The sequence below is a fragment of the Myotis myotis genome, unplaced genomic scaffold (assembly GCF_014108235.1).
Source record: "Myotis myotis isolate mMyoMyo1 unplaced genomic scaffold, mMyoMyo1.p scaffold_m19_p_1, whole genome shotgun sequence".
Classification (NCBI taxonomy): Eukaryota; Metazoa; Chordata; class Mammalia; order Chiroptera; family Vespertilionidae; genus Myotis; species Myotis myotis.
This window is the reverse complement of record NW_023416313.1, coordinates 34,188,070-34,202,301: the sequence shown is the minus strand read 5'-3', so window position 1 is coordinate 34,202,301 and position 14,232 is coordinate 34,188,070. Positions and strand designations below refer to the sequence as shown.

Genomic DNA, 14,232 nt, shown 5'->3' with positions numbered 1-14,232 from the left:
TCTAGGGCAGGGGTTATAAACAACCAGAAGGCAGGACCAAAGACCCAGGAGGAATTGCTGTCTTCAGGAAAAGGGAAAACGAAGAACAAAAATACATGTATAAGCCCCAAATTTATAAGTCACTCCATTACGTAGCCACTCCTTGTAAGAACCTTAAAGGATAGGATGATTTAAATAATTCAGGGAAGGCCAGTTTCACTGGCTGTGAACCACCAGGCAAGGAAACAAAGCAACATGGCTTAGATTCCATGCCAGCGTAAGGTCAGGGATCACATCGTACACTATCTCTAAATGGATAGTCTTCCACTCTAGCCTCCCAGCCTGCAGACATAATTTGTGGGAAATCAATTGAAAGCTCTCTGGGAATGGCCCTCAATAAATGGTCCGTCCAGATCACCCAACCTAATACCTCATACAAAGAACAGTCAGTTTTAGGCATACTCTCCTGATGACTACCACCTCCAAGAAAAAGTTTAGGGCCAAAGAAGAATGTTTACATTCTTCAATCTTTCACTTGATTTGACAAGAATCATCTATAAACCAAATTTTAATACCTCAGGAAAGACCCAGCTTTATTAAGATTCTTTTTAAAAACCATAATGCCACTGTTAGGATTTTAACTGGCAGAAAGAGTCTCCTAAGATGCATTCCAACTCTAATTAAAGCAGCACTATCCCAGAGCTCCCACTTAATTTTAATTTGTATTAAAATAACTTAGATGTGCTATTCAATATAATCAGCTACTGCCTGAAATCTGTTTGGTGAAACATTAGCATTTCCCCCCCTTCCAAAAACCACAAAGGTTTGAGGTGGATAATGCGCTGAGGGAGACAGGCAGGGTCCAGAACAACAAAGAAATTGCTTTTAAAAATGAGATTCTGCTGTACTTAGCCAAGCTGTATTTAAAAGGCGGAGGGCTAAAAACATTCTGCCCATCAATAACCATATTGGTGGAACTAAGTGGAACTTAAGAACAGCATCTATGTGGAAATCGATTTAAATAAATGTCGAAGAAGTTGCTCCTATAGCCTTTCACTTAATTATAACCGTGATTTGAGATCTAGAAGAGATTCCAAATATCTCCATGGCTTCTTCCACTTCATTCAAAGTCCTCCGGGCTAATCTATCCAGAAACAGCACCACTCTTTACTCCACTCATTAAGCTTTACTTTCTCTATAGCACTTCTCATGACCTGACATTCTATTATATACTTCCTAGAGGCCCGGTGCACAAAAATCTGTGCACTCAGGGGAGTCCCTCAGCCCGGCCTGTGCCCTCTCTCTCGCAGTCTCGGACCCCTCAGGGGATGACAACCTGCTGGCTTAGGCCCGCTCCCTGGGGGGATTGGGCCTAAGCTGGCAGTCAGACATCCCTCTGGCAGCCTGGGAGCCCTCGGGGGATGTCCACTTGCCAGCAGGGAGCAGACCTAAGCTGCAGTCGGACATCCTTAGCACTGCTGAGGAGGCGGGAGAGGCTCCAACCACCACTGCTGTACTGGCAGCCGTCAGCCTGGCTTGTGGCTGAACAGAGCTCCCCACAGGAGCACACTGACCACCAGGGGGAAGCTCCTGCATTGAGCGTCTGCCCCCTGGTGGTCAGTGTGTGTCATAGTGACCAGTCATTCCCAGTCATTCTGCTGTTTGCATATTACCCTTTTATTATATAGGATAGAGGCCTGGTGCATGGGTGGGAGCCGGCTGGTTTGCCCTGAAGGGTGTCCCGGATCAGGGTGGGGGTCCCCGCTGGGGTGCCTGGCCAGCCTGGGTGAGGGGCTGATGGCTATTTGCAGGTTGGCCACAGCCCCTTCAGGGTGGGGTCCCCGCTGGGGTGCCTGGCCAGCCTGGGTGAGGGGCTGATGGCTGTTTTCAGGATGGCCACAGCCCCTTCAGAGTGGGGGTCCCCGCTGGGGTGCCTGGCCAGCTTGGGTGAGGGGCTGATGGTTGTTTTCAGGATGGCCACAGCCCCTTCAGGGTGGGGGTCCCTGCTGGGGTGCCTGGCCACCTGGGTGAGGGGCTGAAGGACGTTTTCAGGCTGGCCACAGCCCCTTAAGGGTGGGGGTCCTGCTGGGGTGCCTGGCCAGTCTGGGTGAGTGGCTGATGGCTGTTTGCAGGCTGGCCAAGCCCCCCAGTGGGGACCCTCACCCCATGAGGGTGTGGCCAGCCTAGGTGAGGGGCTGATGGCTGGTTGCAGGCTGGCCATGGCCCCCAGCCACCCATGCTCCCAGTGGAGGCTGGCTGGAAGCAGGTATCTGGGATTTATTTAGCTTCTATAATTGAAACTTTGTTGCCTTGAGCAGAGGCCACAGCCAGCCAGGGCAGGCAGGAAGCTTGGCTTCCTCCATCGCCAGGGCAACCAAGCCTCCTGCTTGCTCCAGCTCCGTGGCTGCTAGCTTCCATCTTTTTTGGGTTAATTTGCATACAGTCGCTCTGACTGGCTGGTGGGCGTGGCTTGGGGCATAGCGAAGGTGTGGTCAATTTGCATGTTTCTCTTTTATTAAATTAGATTTGTTTACTGTTTATCGTCTATCTCTCCCACCAGAATATCATCTCCATAGTACAGAGGCCTATGTTTGCTCTTGTATCCCAGCACCAACAACAGCACTTGGAACAGGCTAAGCCAGGGATGGGCAAACTTTTTGACTCAAGGGCCACAATGGGTTCTTAAACTGGACCGGAGGGCTGGAACAAAAGCATGGATGGATGGAGTGTTTGTGTGAACTAATATAAATTCAAAGTAAACATCATTACATAAAAGGGTACGGTCTTTTTTGTTTTTTAGTTTTATTCATTTCAAACGGGCCGGATCTGGCCCGCGGGCCGTAGTTTGCCCACGGCTGGGCTAAGCCCTCAATAACCACTGCATTTGTTTACTGATGGACTGAACAACTCTTGCCCAAACCTTTTATCTTATCCATGACATTTGAGGCTCAGAGGAGTGAAGTAACTTTCCGAAGGTCACTAGGCTAGTTAGAGGGAAAGCTGACCTCAGAACCAGGCCTCTTATTTCCCAGTACTCCTTCCAAGGTAGGTGCAGTTATGCCACACCCTCCTTTTGATAGCTCCCCATTGCCTAATAAAAAATGTCAGTACTCTTTGCCTTTCAAATCTCTCCAAATTATGCCTGACTCACTTTTCTAGTCTTGTCTCCTGCCACTCCCTTCCATGCCCAATGTTCCTGCCACCTCAGCACACCATGGCTTTCATGCTCACCCTGTTCCCTATCTCTGAAATACCATTCCACCCCCTTTCCATCTGTCAAAATTCTACCCATTTCAAGACACAGCTCAAGTATCACTTCATGAGCTTCCTTCTTATCTTTCCTCAGTCTGCCTGTCTAGACCAGAATACTCACTCCTTTCTCTGAATTCCCATAGCGCGTTGAGCCTCTATCATAGCACACATTACATTCTGCTGTGTCTTTCTTCTTTACTAGACTTTGGGTTCTTCATTTTTATGTTCACTACCAACTCCACAGTTCCTGGTATGAACAACTGGAACCGGGAAAAAAGGAGGGAATACAAGGGACATGTGCTACCCTTCCATGTCGAATATGATTCCCAATGGGATGACAAGCAGCCCAGTATCCCAACTAATTATCCCAATGACCCAAAGGGAAAGAGAATCAGTTACTGCTAGAAATGGGATATGATGTTTAACAAGACAGTGCATGAAATCGCTAGTGAATTGTAGAATATTAATCATAATGCATTTGTTCTACAACAATGCTTCTGCAAAATTAGTTCTATAAAAATATTACAGTCTTTTCCCAGATTAGAAACTACAACAAAAGTTATGAATGCTTTGGGCTGAGATCTACTATTGTCACATCCAAATGATATGTATTCCCCCAACTTTTGTTCTTTTCATGCTAAGCTCATGGCGCCTAGTACATGGTACATGCTCAGTACATGTGTGCTGACATACCATAAACTGGCTTTATGTTGATGGGCTGGATAGGATATGGATGGTAATGGTACTTTACATTAAACTTCACAGGATAATTACTTTTTTTTTTTTTTTTACTATTTAAAGGTAAACATTCGGATTACTATCTTGTTTTGTTTCTCTGTACCTACAATCAACTGGGGTTGTTTGCAACAGACAGAACTCACAGAAAAAATGATCAATTGGAAATGTTTTTATAAGCCACCATCCTAGAATTAATCACTCATCTTCTTTCAAGCTCCACAATACCATTCTTAAAAGGTAAATTCATGCATATTACTAGCTAGAATAGATGATGACATTAATTGAAGTATTAGAGGTTGCCTGACAAAGTCCTTGTTCATTAATTATCATTGGGTCACTGATAAAAAACTCAAAATGCCTTAGAATTTTAACTAAAAATAACAAACAACAGATCTGGTCCTGAGGTTTTCTTCCTTCATGTAGTTGCCAATTAAAGACCACGATTTTCACAAAACTGATAGAAAACTCACATTCTTTGTTTGCACCAGCCAACCCTGGCTATTTCTTCATTGACCAGAACATCAGGAGCATCCATAGTTAAGAGATAGTAACTAACTGCTCATAGCTCTTCCTTCAGAACATGGGCTAAGCACCTCTCTTTACTCAGCTCTCCTCCATCCATAATAGATACAGCTGAAAATTTTGCTACTTTTCCATCAAGGTTCATTCAAAACCATCTGAAATCTTCCTTGTAATAAAAAATACATATTAAAGTTCCCAATTGAATGAGCAACAATCTTGTTCATCCCAGAGTTACAACTGTTAATGTCTAATATTGTAATGTGCCTTTTTCATCTACCTACATATATAAAAGCCTAATATGCAAATTGTCCCCTCAGGAGTTCAACCGGGAGACCGGAAGTTTAATTGCTCGCTATGACGTGTACTGACCAGCAGGGGGAATGAAGGAAGGTCCCAGCCGACAGCCAGAAGGCCCTGACCAGCCCTGATTGCCAGCCAGGCCTAGGGACCCTACCCGTGCACAAATTTCGTGCACCGGGCCTCTAGTAAGTAAATAAAGCTGTAGGCCACTGACCTATACAGGAAGATAAAACTAAGCCTAAACATCAACATTATAAACAAAACAAACTTCCCCTCCTACATATATCTGTACACATAAACACACACACAAACTGGCATTACTTCTAATATGCAATGACTCAAGCACAGATCTTGCAACACACAGTAATTGCCATGCACTAAATGGTCCTCTCATGGCTCAAAGAGTTCCATCTTCCTGAGCACCTAACCTATTAGCAGGGAGAGATTACAGGCAATGGAAAGAACTCAGCTCAGTTACTTAACCTCTGAACCTTAGCCCTCTTATCTGTAAAATGAGGGATTGGTCTAGAACTGCTCAATAGAAATATAAAGCAAACCACAAATGTGAGCCACAGGTAATTTTTAATTTTCTAGTAGGCATACTTTAAAGAGTAAAAACAGGTAAAATTAATTTTAATAATGTTTTATTCAATCTAACATCGCTAAAACACTATTTTAATATGTAATCAATATTTAAAATTATTTTAATGACATATTTTACATTCTTTTTCATACCAAGTGTTTGAAACTTGCAGCACATCTCAATTTGGACAAGCCATACTTCAACGCTCAATAGCCACATGGAACCAGTGGCTACCATACGAGACAGCACAGGTCTAGATGACCTGGCATTTCTTTCATTACTAAAAATAATTTTTAAAAAGGGAATATAAGATTTGTAGATCAGGGATACTTAGAAAAACTATACAGTGTTTCTCTGAAGATTCTCAGTGTATTTGTTCTCATTCAAAATAGCGCTTGAAATTTTTTTTTTTAATTTTATGTCTTAATTCAGTGGAGTTGGATCTGTGAACAACTGAGCAGGTGGTCTGATCGCCTACTTGCAGGCTCACCCTGTTCTCGCCACCACTGCTACTGTCCTACAAACCGAAGGGCGGTGAGGAACATTCAGGACAATGTACAACTGCTGAGTGAGTGAGACTTCTAAAAAACCCTAACTTGAAAAAACAACTGTTAAAATGCGAGTTCAACAAAAATGACAAAGAAAAATATTTGACAACCACGTTACCTTTTACATATTAAGATAATGTATGGGAGAACCTATGTCATACTTTCAACAATAAAGATCTTTAAAAAGATAATGTATGAGACACAAATTTGCACATGCTTTTGGAATTGTTTCTCGAATTACTCAACATCCACCGAGAAAAATTCATGCTGCTCCTCCCACACTGTCTGGCTTATTAGTTCCTTTGTGATCAATGATCTGCCTACGCCAGATGGCTGCCCTGGGTGAAGAGTACCATATGAGATCAGAGAACAAAGCAAAGTTAACTGCCCTTCCAAGGAACTGAACCTGTGACCCCGACCTCATTAACTCTAGAAAACAGTTAACCCATCACCAACATGGCTGGGGCAGCTTCATCATCAGTGCCAAGAAAGCTCATTGCTTCTGTCGCAATGATACCCTGGTAGACAAAAAGTCACTAAGTTTATTTACAACTTTTCAAAATGAAGAAAATCCTGAATGCAATCATTTAGGGCAGCCTGTGTCTTACCCGCTCTGCTGAATCTGTCACAAGCTTCCCTAAGAACATCAGCTGTGGTCCCCACCTGGGACCATAAATGGCTCTGAAGTTTCCTCTTCCAAAAACAGTGATGTATGGCCTTTCCTTTTGATTTCTCCCAAGTGAAGAAACCATGGGCTAACAATTTATACACAAGAATTTTCACTGATTATTTATTGAATCCAGTTTATCCTAGATTCCAATATAACCAAGGTTCTCTTTGCACTACCCCCGCGTGGTGCCAGTCAACCCCTCACCAGGTGAGTGGGAGTGGCCAGTGGATTTGTCTGTGTTGTTCTTACCTTCCCTGGTAAAACGCCCAACACCTTTTTAGCAAGTTGTTCTTCCTTTCTTGTTAGTGGAAATAATTCCTCTTAGCAGCTGCTATATGCTACTGAATTTTATTCTAGCAACCTGTCTCCCCTGAGAGGAGCACTGACTTCTGATTTAAATATTTCCCAAAGTGTTTCAGGGATGTAGTTTCTGCATATTTTCCAATAACACTTAACATTTAATACCATACTGATTTCAGAAGCAAGTTTATTGAATTTTCCACCTCAGCTTCAAATTATAGTATTTGAAAAATTCTATAAACATCTGGAAGAGCTGGTCAAGATTTTAAAATCTGAAAATATTTCTGCTTTTCATTTTCGACATTTTAAATGAAATCACCTTTCCACATGCAAACTTACTAGAATATAAAAGCTATTACATATGGTTGTGCTATTTGGTTTCTTAAATATTTCTAATAACTTGTTACTATAAGGCATCCAACATGTCTTCAAGGTTTTTACTCATTTTTTTTCCAGTTACTTAAGATACTTTTTTAACTTATGGATTAAGAGTTTGCAATCTTGCCCTTCTCACAAATCTGTGGAATTCATACATATATGTAAATCTAAAATATGCATATGCATCTGCCTCAAAGCCACTGATACAATTGATTTTGCTCTTCTTATCTCTAAGAATTTTCCCATCAAGAATAAAAGTAGTACAAAATGTAATGGTAACTGAGTTTAGTATCTGCCTGAATGATTATACAAATTACACCAAACATGCAACTGATGAAACATTTCTTGATGCTCACAAAAACTATACCAATTCATTATGGCTTAAGTGTTAGACAAAAGTAATAAAATAAGCATTAAACGTAAGCTTACTACTTTTGTACACAATTTCATTAGGGGGAAATCGGTTTTCTGAGGGCTAACCTAAGCATGAAATCTGATACTAAATAATAAACAAAACAGTACATTCATTCTTCTCTAATCTTAATAGAAAATGGTGACTGACGAAGAGGAGTAAACAGGTTTTCAGACCACATTAATAAACCATGAAACTGCTGTTCTTTGTCTAAAATATCATCATGACCTACTCAAACTCTGATTTCAAAATTAGCAGTTTGGAAAGACTAACCTTAATTTAACAAATAAACTCTTTTAACGTAAGAGTTAAAAGTGTAAAGCTCCATGGGAATAGAAGCTATAATGCAAATGCAGAAACATATTTATAAATCTTTAGGCATCCGATAATCATCTTATTTATAAGGCACACTCCTACATGTAGACAATACACAAGCCAGACAATACATGAATCAATTTGTAAGATATAGTGTGAAAGGAACAATGAAATTTGCCTTTCCATTGACACTTAAAATCATCTATTTGTGCATTCTAAGTACTATTTATAAAAGAATTTTCTTAACATTCTTTAAGTCTTTCTCAATGTTTTTTAAATAGGAGGAAAGTCCCAGAAATGCCATAAATTTAAAATTAAAATACTGCTAAAAATTTAAGAAGCACTTGCAAAAACTGAAATACACACGCACAAGAACAAAACCCCCCCAAATAGTAAGACAGTTAGTAGTCGTTTCTTACAAGTATTTTACAAAATAAATACTTCCTGCTTGGTGATTTTGAGACAAATCAATATACTATAAAGTACTCTTTGTAGCTCTGAAGTCTTCATTTTGTGCCTTAACAAAAACTGACAATCATTCATAATGAAGTCTTTTTATAGTTACATAGCTTTCATGTCTCTTCTAAAGATATAGTAAACCTCTGGGTACTCAATAAAACTGACCAATTAATTGACTACCATAAAAACCGGAGAAGCTATTCTAAAATATTTACATCAAAGACCAGCGAAGTCAAAATAAATTACTCGTCTACCCAGTATGCTCTTACTTTATTTACTAAGTTCCAATTTTTCTTCAAATTTTGAAGAAATATAGGTTCTTTCAAAGGAAACTATAAAAGATATAACACACCAGGTAAATTCTCAATACTGCCATTCAAATTTATCCAAAATAAGAAATGATACATCTTCAGAAATTACTGTGAGGGAACATCAAAACAGAGTTTAGGGGAGAGCAGAGAGCTTTAGGGTCAAACAGAACTCAGTTTAAATTCTTGTTTCATCTCTCACTAACTTCATGATATTGGGAAAGTTAATATAACCTCTTTGAGAATTAATTTCCATTATCAAAGGGAAACACAAGGCAAACTACAGGCTGTTTTGAGCACTGAATTAGAAAACATGTAATAATAGACTGCTTAGCACAGTATCTAGAGACCATAATAAATACTCAATAAGTGACTGTAATTACTGAGGAATGTTTAGTAACCCATATTCAGTGTAATTTAATATCCGAATTCCAACTGATGCTATATAAATCATCAGAATGAAAGATATAAAAATTCAAGAACAGATTTTTCTTTAATGCACTTAATCTGATTATTCTTTACATTAGTGTTTTTCAAACTGCAGGTGATGATCCATCAATGTGATTGAAATCACCTGCCGTGGTCAGCAAACTGCGGCTCTCGAGCCACATGCGGCTCTTTGGCCCCTTGAGTGTGGCTCTTTCTAAGCCTTAGGAGCACCCTAATTAAGTTAATAACAATGTACCTACCTATATAGTTTAAGTTTAAAAAATTTGTCTCTCAAAAGAAATTTCAATCCTTGTACTGTTGATATTTGGCTCTGTTGACTAATCAGTTTGCCGACCACTGAACCAGTGGGTCTCAACCAGCATTTCTAAATAAAATAGAATAAAACATATGAGAATGCATAGCACAGAGAAGTGAAACACTGATTAATGCATTTTAAAAAATTAAACACATTTGTAATGTATCTGTATACTGGATAGCAAAGTAAAACGCATCTCTTACTGTGCAAAAAAAAAAAAAAAAAATTTTAGCCGAAACCGGTTTGGCTCAGTGGATAGAGCGTCGGCCTGCGGACTGAAGGGTCCCAGGTTCGGTTCCGGTCGAGGGCGTGTGCCTGGGTTGCGGGCATATCCCCAGTGGGAGATGTGCAGGAGGCAGCTGGTCGATGTTTCTCTCTCATCGATGTTTCTGGCTCTCTATCTCTCTCCCTTCCTCTCTATAAAAAATCAATAAAATATATTTAAAAAAAAAATTTTTTAAAATCAGTGCTTTACATAATAAGAATAAAAATAATTAGCTGGTACCGAGTGCTTAGTTTCTACCAGACACTGTGCTAAGCATATCCACTATACTAGTTCATGTCATCCTCCCCAAAATCCTCTAAGGTAGGTCCTATAACTTCCCCGATTTCACTAATGAGGAAACTGAGACTTAGAGAGATGAAGTCACTTGCCCAGGATGCAGAGCTGGTAACTGGTAAATCCAGGCTCCCAATTTAGTCACCTGACTCCAGAACTTGTACATTTAACCACTTCATAAGTATTAGGTTGTAAAATGTGACTTTTCCATATATAAAAGTTATTCAAAAGCTAGACTTCTTCATGACGCCTAACTCAAGAGTGATTTTCTGCAGGTGCAGTGTATCTTGGAGAAGGCAGTGTGATTCGGAGGTGAGAGCGCTAGGCGTGAGGTCCAGCTTCCGTCCCGGCATTGTTGCTTCAGTGGCGAGGAGTTGGCAAGTCATTTAATCTCGCTGTGTCTGGATTTCCTCACCTACAAAACGGGAATGATAATATCTGCCCTGCTCCCCACAGGCCATTGTGAGAAAGTATATGTACATATAACAAGTGTAATGTTCCTTTGTGCTACTCGGTTATATGAGATGATCATTAATACCACCCAAGGGGCCCCATTCATCAAGACACACATCAAATATGATAAAAAAAAAAAAAAGGAATGTCAATCCTTTTATAAACTGTATGTGGAAACACTCCACCCAGTTCCTGGCACAAAGAAGGCCTTCAGTAAATGTTCATTAAACTAAAAGAAGTGAGCCAATTTGATTTGTATGCATGTGTTATCCATCTGTATTTTATTTTTCATTAAATTTGTCCTTTCTACAACAATTTACCGAATATCTACTATATACCAGGTTAGAAATGTGGGCTGGAAAAAAGAGAAAAAAAAAGACTAAAAGACCATGCTTTGCCCTGGAGAATCTTATATTAATTTCAATTAACTTTTCTAAAATTGTGTAAGAGAAAATTATAAACTACAGCTTCCTCAACTAGTAACAATAATAATTTAGGCTTATTATGGTGCTCTGTGATTTAGAAAGAACTACAAGCATACCTCAGAGATGCTATAGGTTTGGTTCCAGACCACCGCCTCTTTTTGCAGATAGAGGCCTTGCTTTCAATTTGTAAAAAAAAAAAAAAAAAGCAACACCTGGGAAGTGCAATAAAGCCATGCTCCATAAAATGAGGTGTACCTGAGTATAGTAGCTTTTGTTTCTCACACCAAGTGCCTAAATATGTTAAATCTGTATTATCTTCCTGACTCCAAACCCAGTGCCAAGTCCTGCTAAGTCTTTAGAGTGAAAGTTTCTCCATGTCAGAGGTGACTGTAAAAATAAGGTTTTGGAGACAATACATTGTAAATACTGGGAAGGGGTGGAAGTACAATGACTGTTTTCCCTTCACACTTCTGAGTTAAAGCAATCTATCACGCAACCTTATCACCTACAGCAGATGCATTTTTTCAAAATGTTTCTTAAAAAAACCCTGCCTTTGAATTTTTTTTCTTACAGGCAATTTTCTGTTGAATATCTGGAACTAGGGTTCAGTTTTCTCATAGAATAAAGAAGGTAGCAGCGAAGGTGTCCTTCCTTTGTTGACTTGAAAAATTACTCAAAATTGTTTCTATTCAGATTCCTGAGCCACACACAATGCTAAATAATTGTTAGCCTTTACATATATAATTTAACAACTACTACAGGTGATTTTTACAGGGAAACAATGATTTAATGACAACTTAATGAATTGAAAATTTGCTACAGGAAATTAACTAAGAATCTTTTACTAAAACTGCCTTATCCTTTGTATTCTAACTACTCCCTCCCTATCACCACCACCCCTCCCAACATTCCCCCTCCTCTCTCTCTTTCTCTCTCTCTCTCTCTCTCTCTCTCTCTCTCTCATACACACACACACACACACACACACACACACTCCCTAACCTACACCAGATCAGTTTCTGGGCTATTATTTATAAAACCATATTTAAATTTCACAACACATAGTCATAGTTACTAGGTTTTGTCGCCCCTCCCCGCATCCACGGAATCAATGTGTCTTTACATATATTCTCTCCTAAAAGCCATAATCCAGATAATGATCTCGATGTGTCTACGCTGAGAATATCTGATATCAAATGTGAATTCAGCCCTCCTGTTTACTGATAGCCACGAGTGAAAGCCGTACCCCACCCACCGCCCCCGTAGGGTTAGGGGGTGCAATCTCGCCACTACAGACCTCTCTGCAAGAAAGGGCGTGATCGCGCCAGGAAACCCACCGCCAGAGCCTCTGGGATAAGAGAAGGAATCACATTTTAAACCCGGCAGCGTGAACTCTCCCGGCTCCAGCCTTTGGTAAACAGGGAAAACCTTTGTCTCGCCTCAGCCATCCAAGCGGGGGGCCCATCGGAACTGGGGCAACAAGAGTTTGTGCGGATGACTTGGCAGCGGTAGACAAAGCATCGCCGCTCGAGCGGGGAGAGAGCTGACCCTGGTCCTCGACCGGGTCCCGACGGCGAGGTCCAGCTCTGACGCCGCCGCGGCGACCGGGGCCGGGGCCCGAGCCGGTGACCCGGGACAGGAACCCGGCGCGGGGAGGAAGGGGGGAGCCAGAAGGTCCCACGCTCTCGGCAAGTTCTCGGGGCGCTGCCCGTCCGCAGGTTCCCCGAGTGGAAACCAAAGAGGCGCACGCCGCGCGCCGGGTCCTCGGGGAGTGTCGGCGCCGCACACGCCCGGACACCGCCCCGAAGACCACGGCCGGCCCCGCCGAGCCCACGCAAGGTCAAGGTCGGGAGTCCCGGGCGCCTCTGGGGCCCTCCCCGGGGGCCGCGAAGGGAGCGGAGAAGCCCGCCCGCTGCCCCCATTGTCTCTCCGGCCGCGGGCGGAGAGGGAGCTCACCTGAGGTCCTCGCCGGGCGCCGAGGCTGGCAGAGCGGCCGCACAGCGACGAGCGGTCCCGCGCGGGCGGCGGGCGCTACTGCCCAGCCCGCGGCTGCCCGCGGCACCAGCAGCCTCCGCAGCAGCCTCAGCAGCGCACCCGCCTCTCAGGCGGCCGCGGCCTCCATTGCTCTCCCCGCCGCCGCCGCCGCGCGGCACTGCGCGCCCGGCCCCGCGCGCGTGGTCACATGCTCCGCCGGCGCCTCGGGCGCTCGGACCCGCGCCGCGGCCCCGCCCGGCCTCGCCCCTGGACCGCTGGGCGCCCCCGCGAGGCACCCGTCGTCCCGAGTTCCCTCCTGCGCCCTCGCGGAGAGGTGCGCACCGGCCGGCTCCTCTCCCAGGGGGAGCCCAGACACTGCGCGCTTGGCCACCGGGAAGGGCGTGGGCTTGGTCACTGCCAGGGGGCGCCCCGAGGCGCGCCTGCACGCGTGGGGTCTGTGGTTATTGAGAGTGTTCACTGGGAGGCTCACGCGGGGCAAGAACCCGAGACCGTCAGTCACCAGCCCACAGGGTGCAGATCTGGCCCTTGGTACCTGGACGAGCCAGACACAATGGGAGCGACCTGGACCCCAGAGGGAGCTTCGCTCCGCAGAGCCCCGACAATGGGAAATGGCACTGGGACTCCTGGAAGTGGACCAAAGAGCCAAGCTCAACATCTCTTTGTTGAGTCCTGTACATCAGAACAGAGACATTAACATTCGGCATTATTGTCCCAGACATAAAGAAATTAAATGATTAACTTGGATGTTTTAAAGAAAAAGAATGTGTGTGTGTGTATGTATATATATATATATATATAGAGAGAGAGAGAGAGAGAGAGAGAGAGAGAGAGAGAGAGAGAGAGAGAACTTTTCCCCATACTTTTTACTATGACTGCTTCAATGTGTTACCAAACTCAAGGGGTCTTGGGCTTGGGGTACTCTATTCGAGAACCAGATGTAGTTGTCCTTGGGTAGTTTATATGTTTGCCGCAAGTAACGGAAACAGGGCATTCACATCCAAAGCTGTCTCTTGGGAGGCTTAGCTACTGCTTACACGGTACTTGGTTAATTATATGTTGATTTCTTCTTTGCAGTTGGCTATGCTTATCGGGTTGGGTTCTTGGGTTCAGGTCAAGCTTATCCTGTTACAGTTGCTTTGTGCAACATTTTAACGTGTAGCAAGAATCACATTTAGGCCCGGCAGGCATGGTTTAGTGGTCCAGCGTTGACCCATGAACCAGCAGGTCGTGGGGAGGGCGTGGGATTGATCACTGCTCTCCCTGCCTAGTTCCATCTCTGGTCAGGGCACAT

At 43.2% G+C, this 14,232-nt stretch overlaps 1 protein-coding gene across 3 annotated transcripts in view; it reads right to left on the bottom strand.

The window, feature by feature from the left end:
* The window catches only part of CRACD (capping protein inhibiting regulator of actin dynamics), a 246,994-nt gene extending 233,972 nt beyond the window's left edge, over window positions 1-13,022 (bottom strand). For all 3 annotated transcript variants that reach the window (XM_036334702.1, XM_036334716.1, XM_036334733.1), the window contains exon 1: window positions 12,903-13,022. The gene's annotated coding sequence lies outside the window, so the exon portion shown is untranslated. The remainder of the gene's footprint in view (window positions 1-12,902) is intronic.
* Window positions 13,023-14,232: the final 1,210 nt, after the last annotated feature.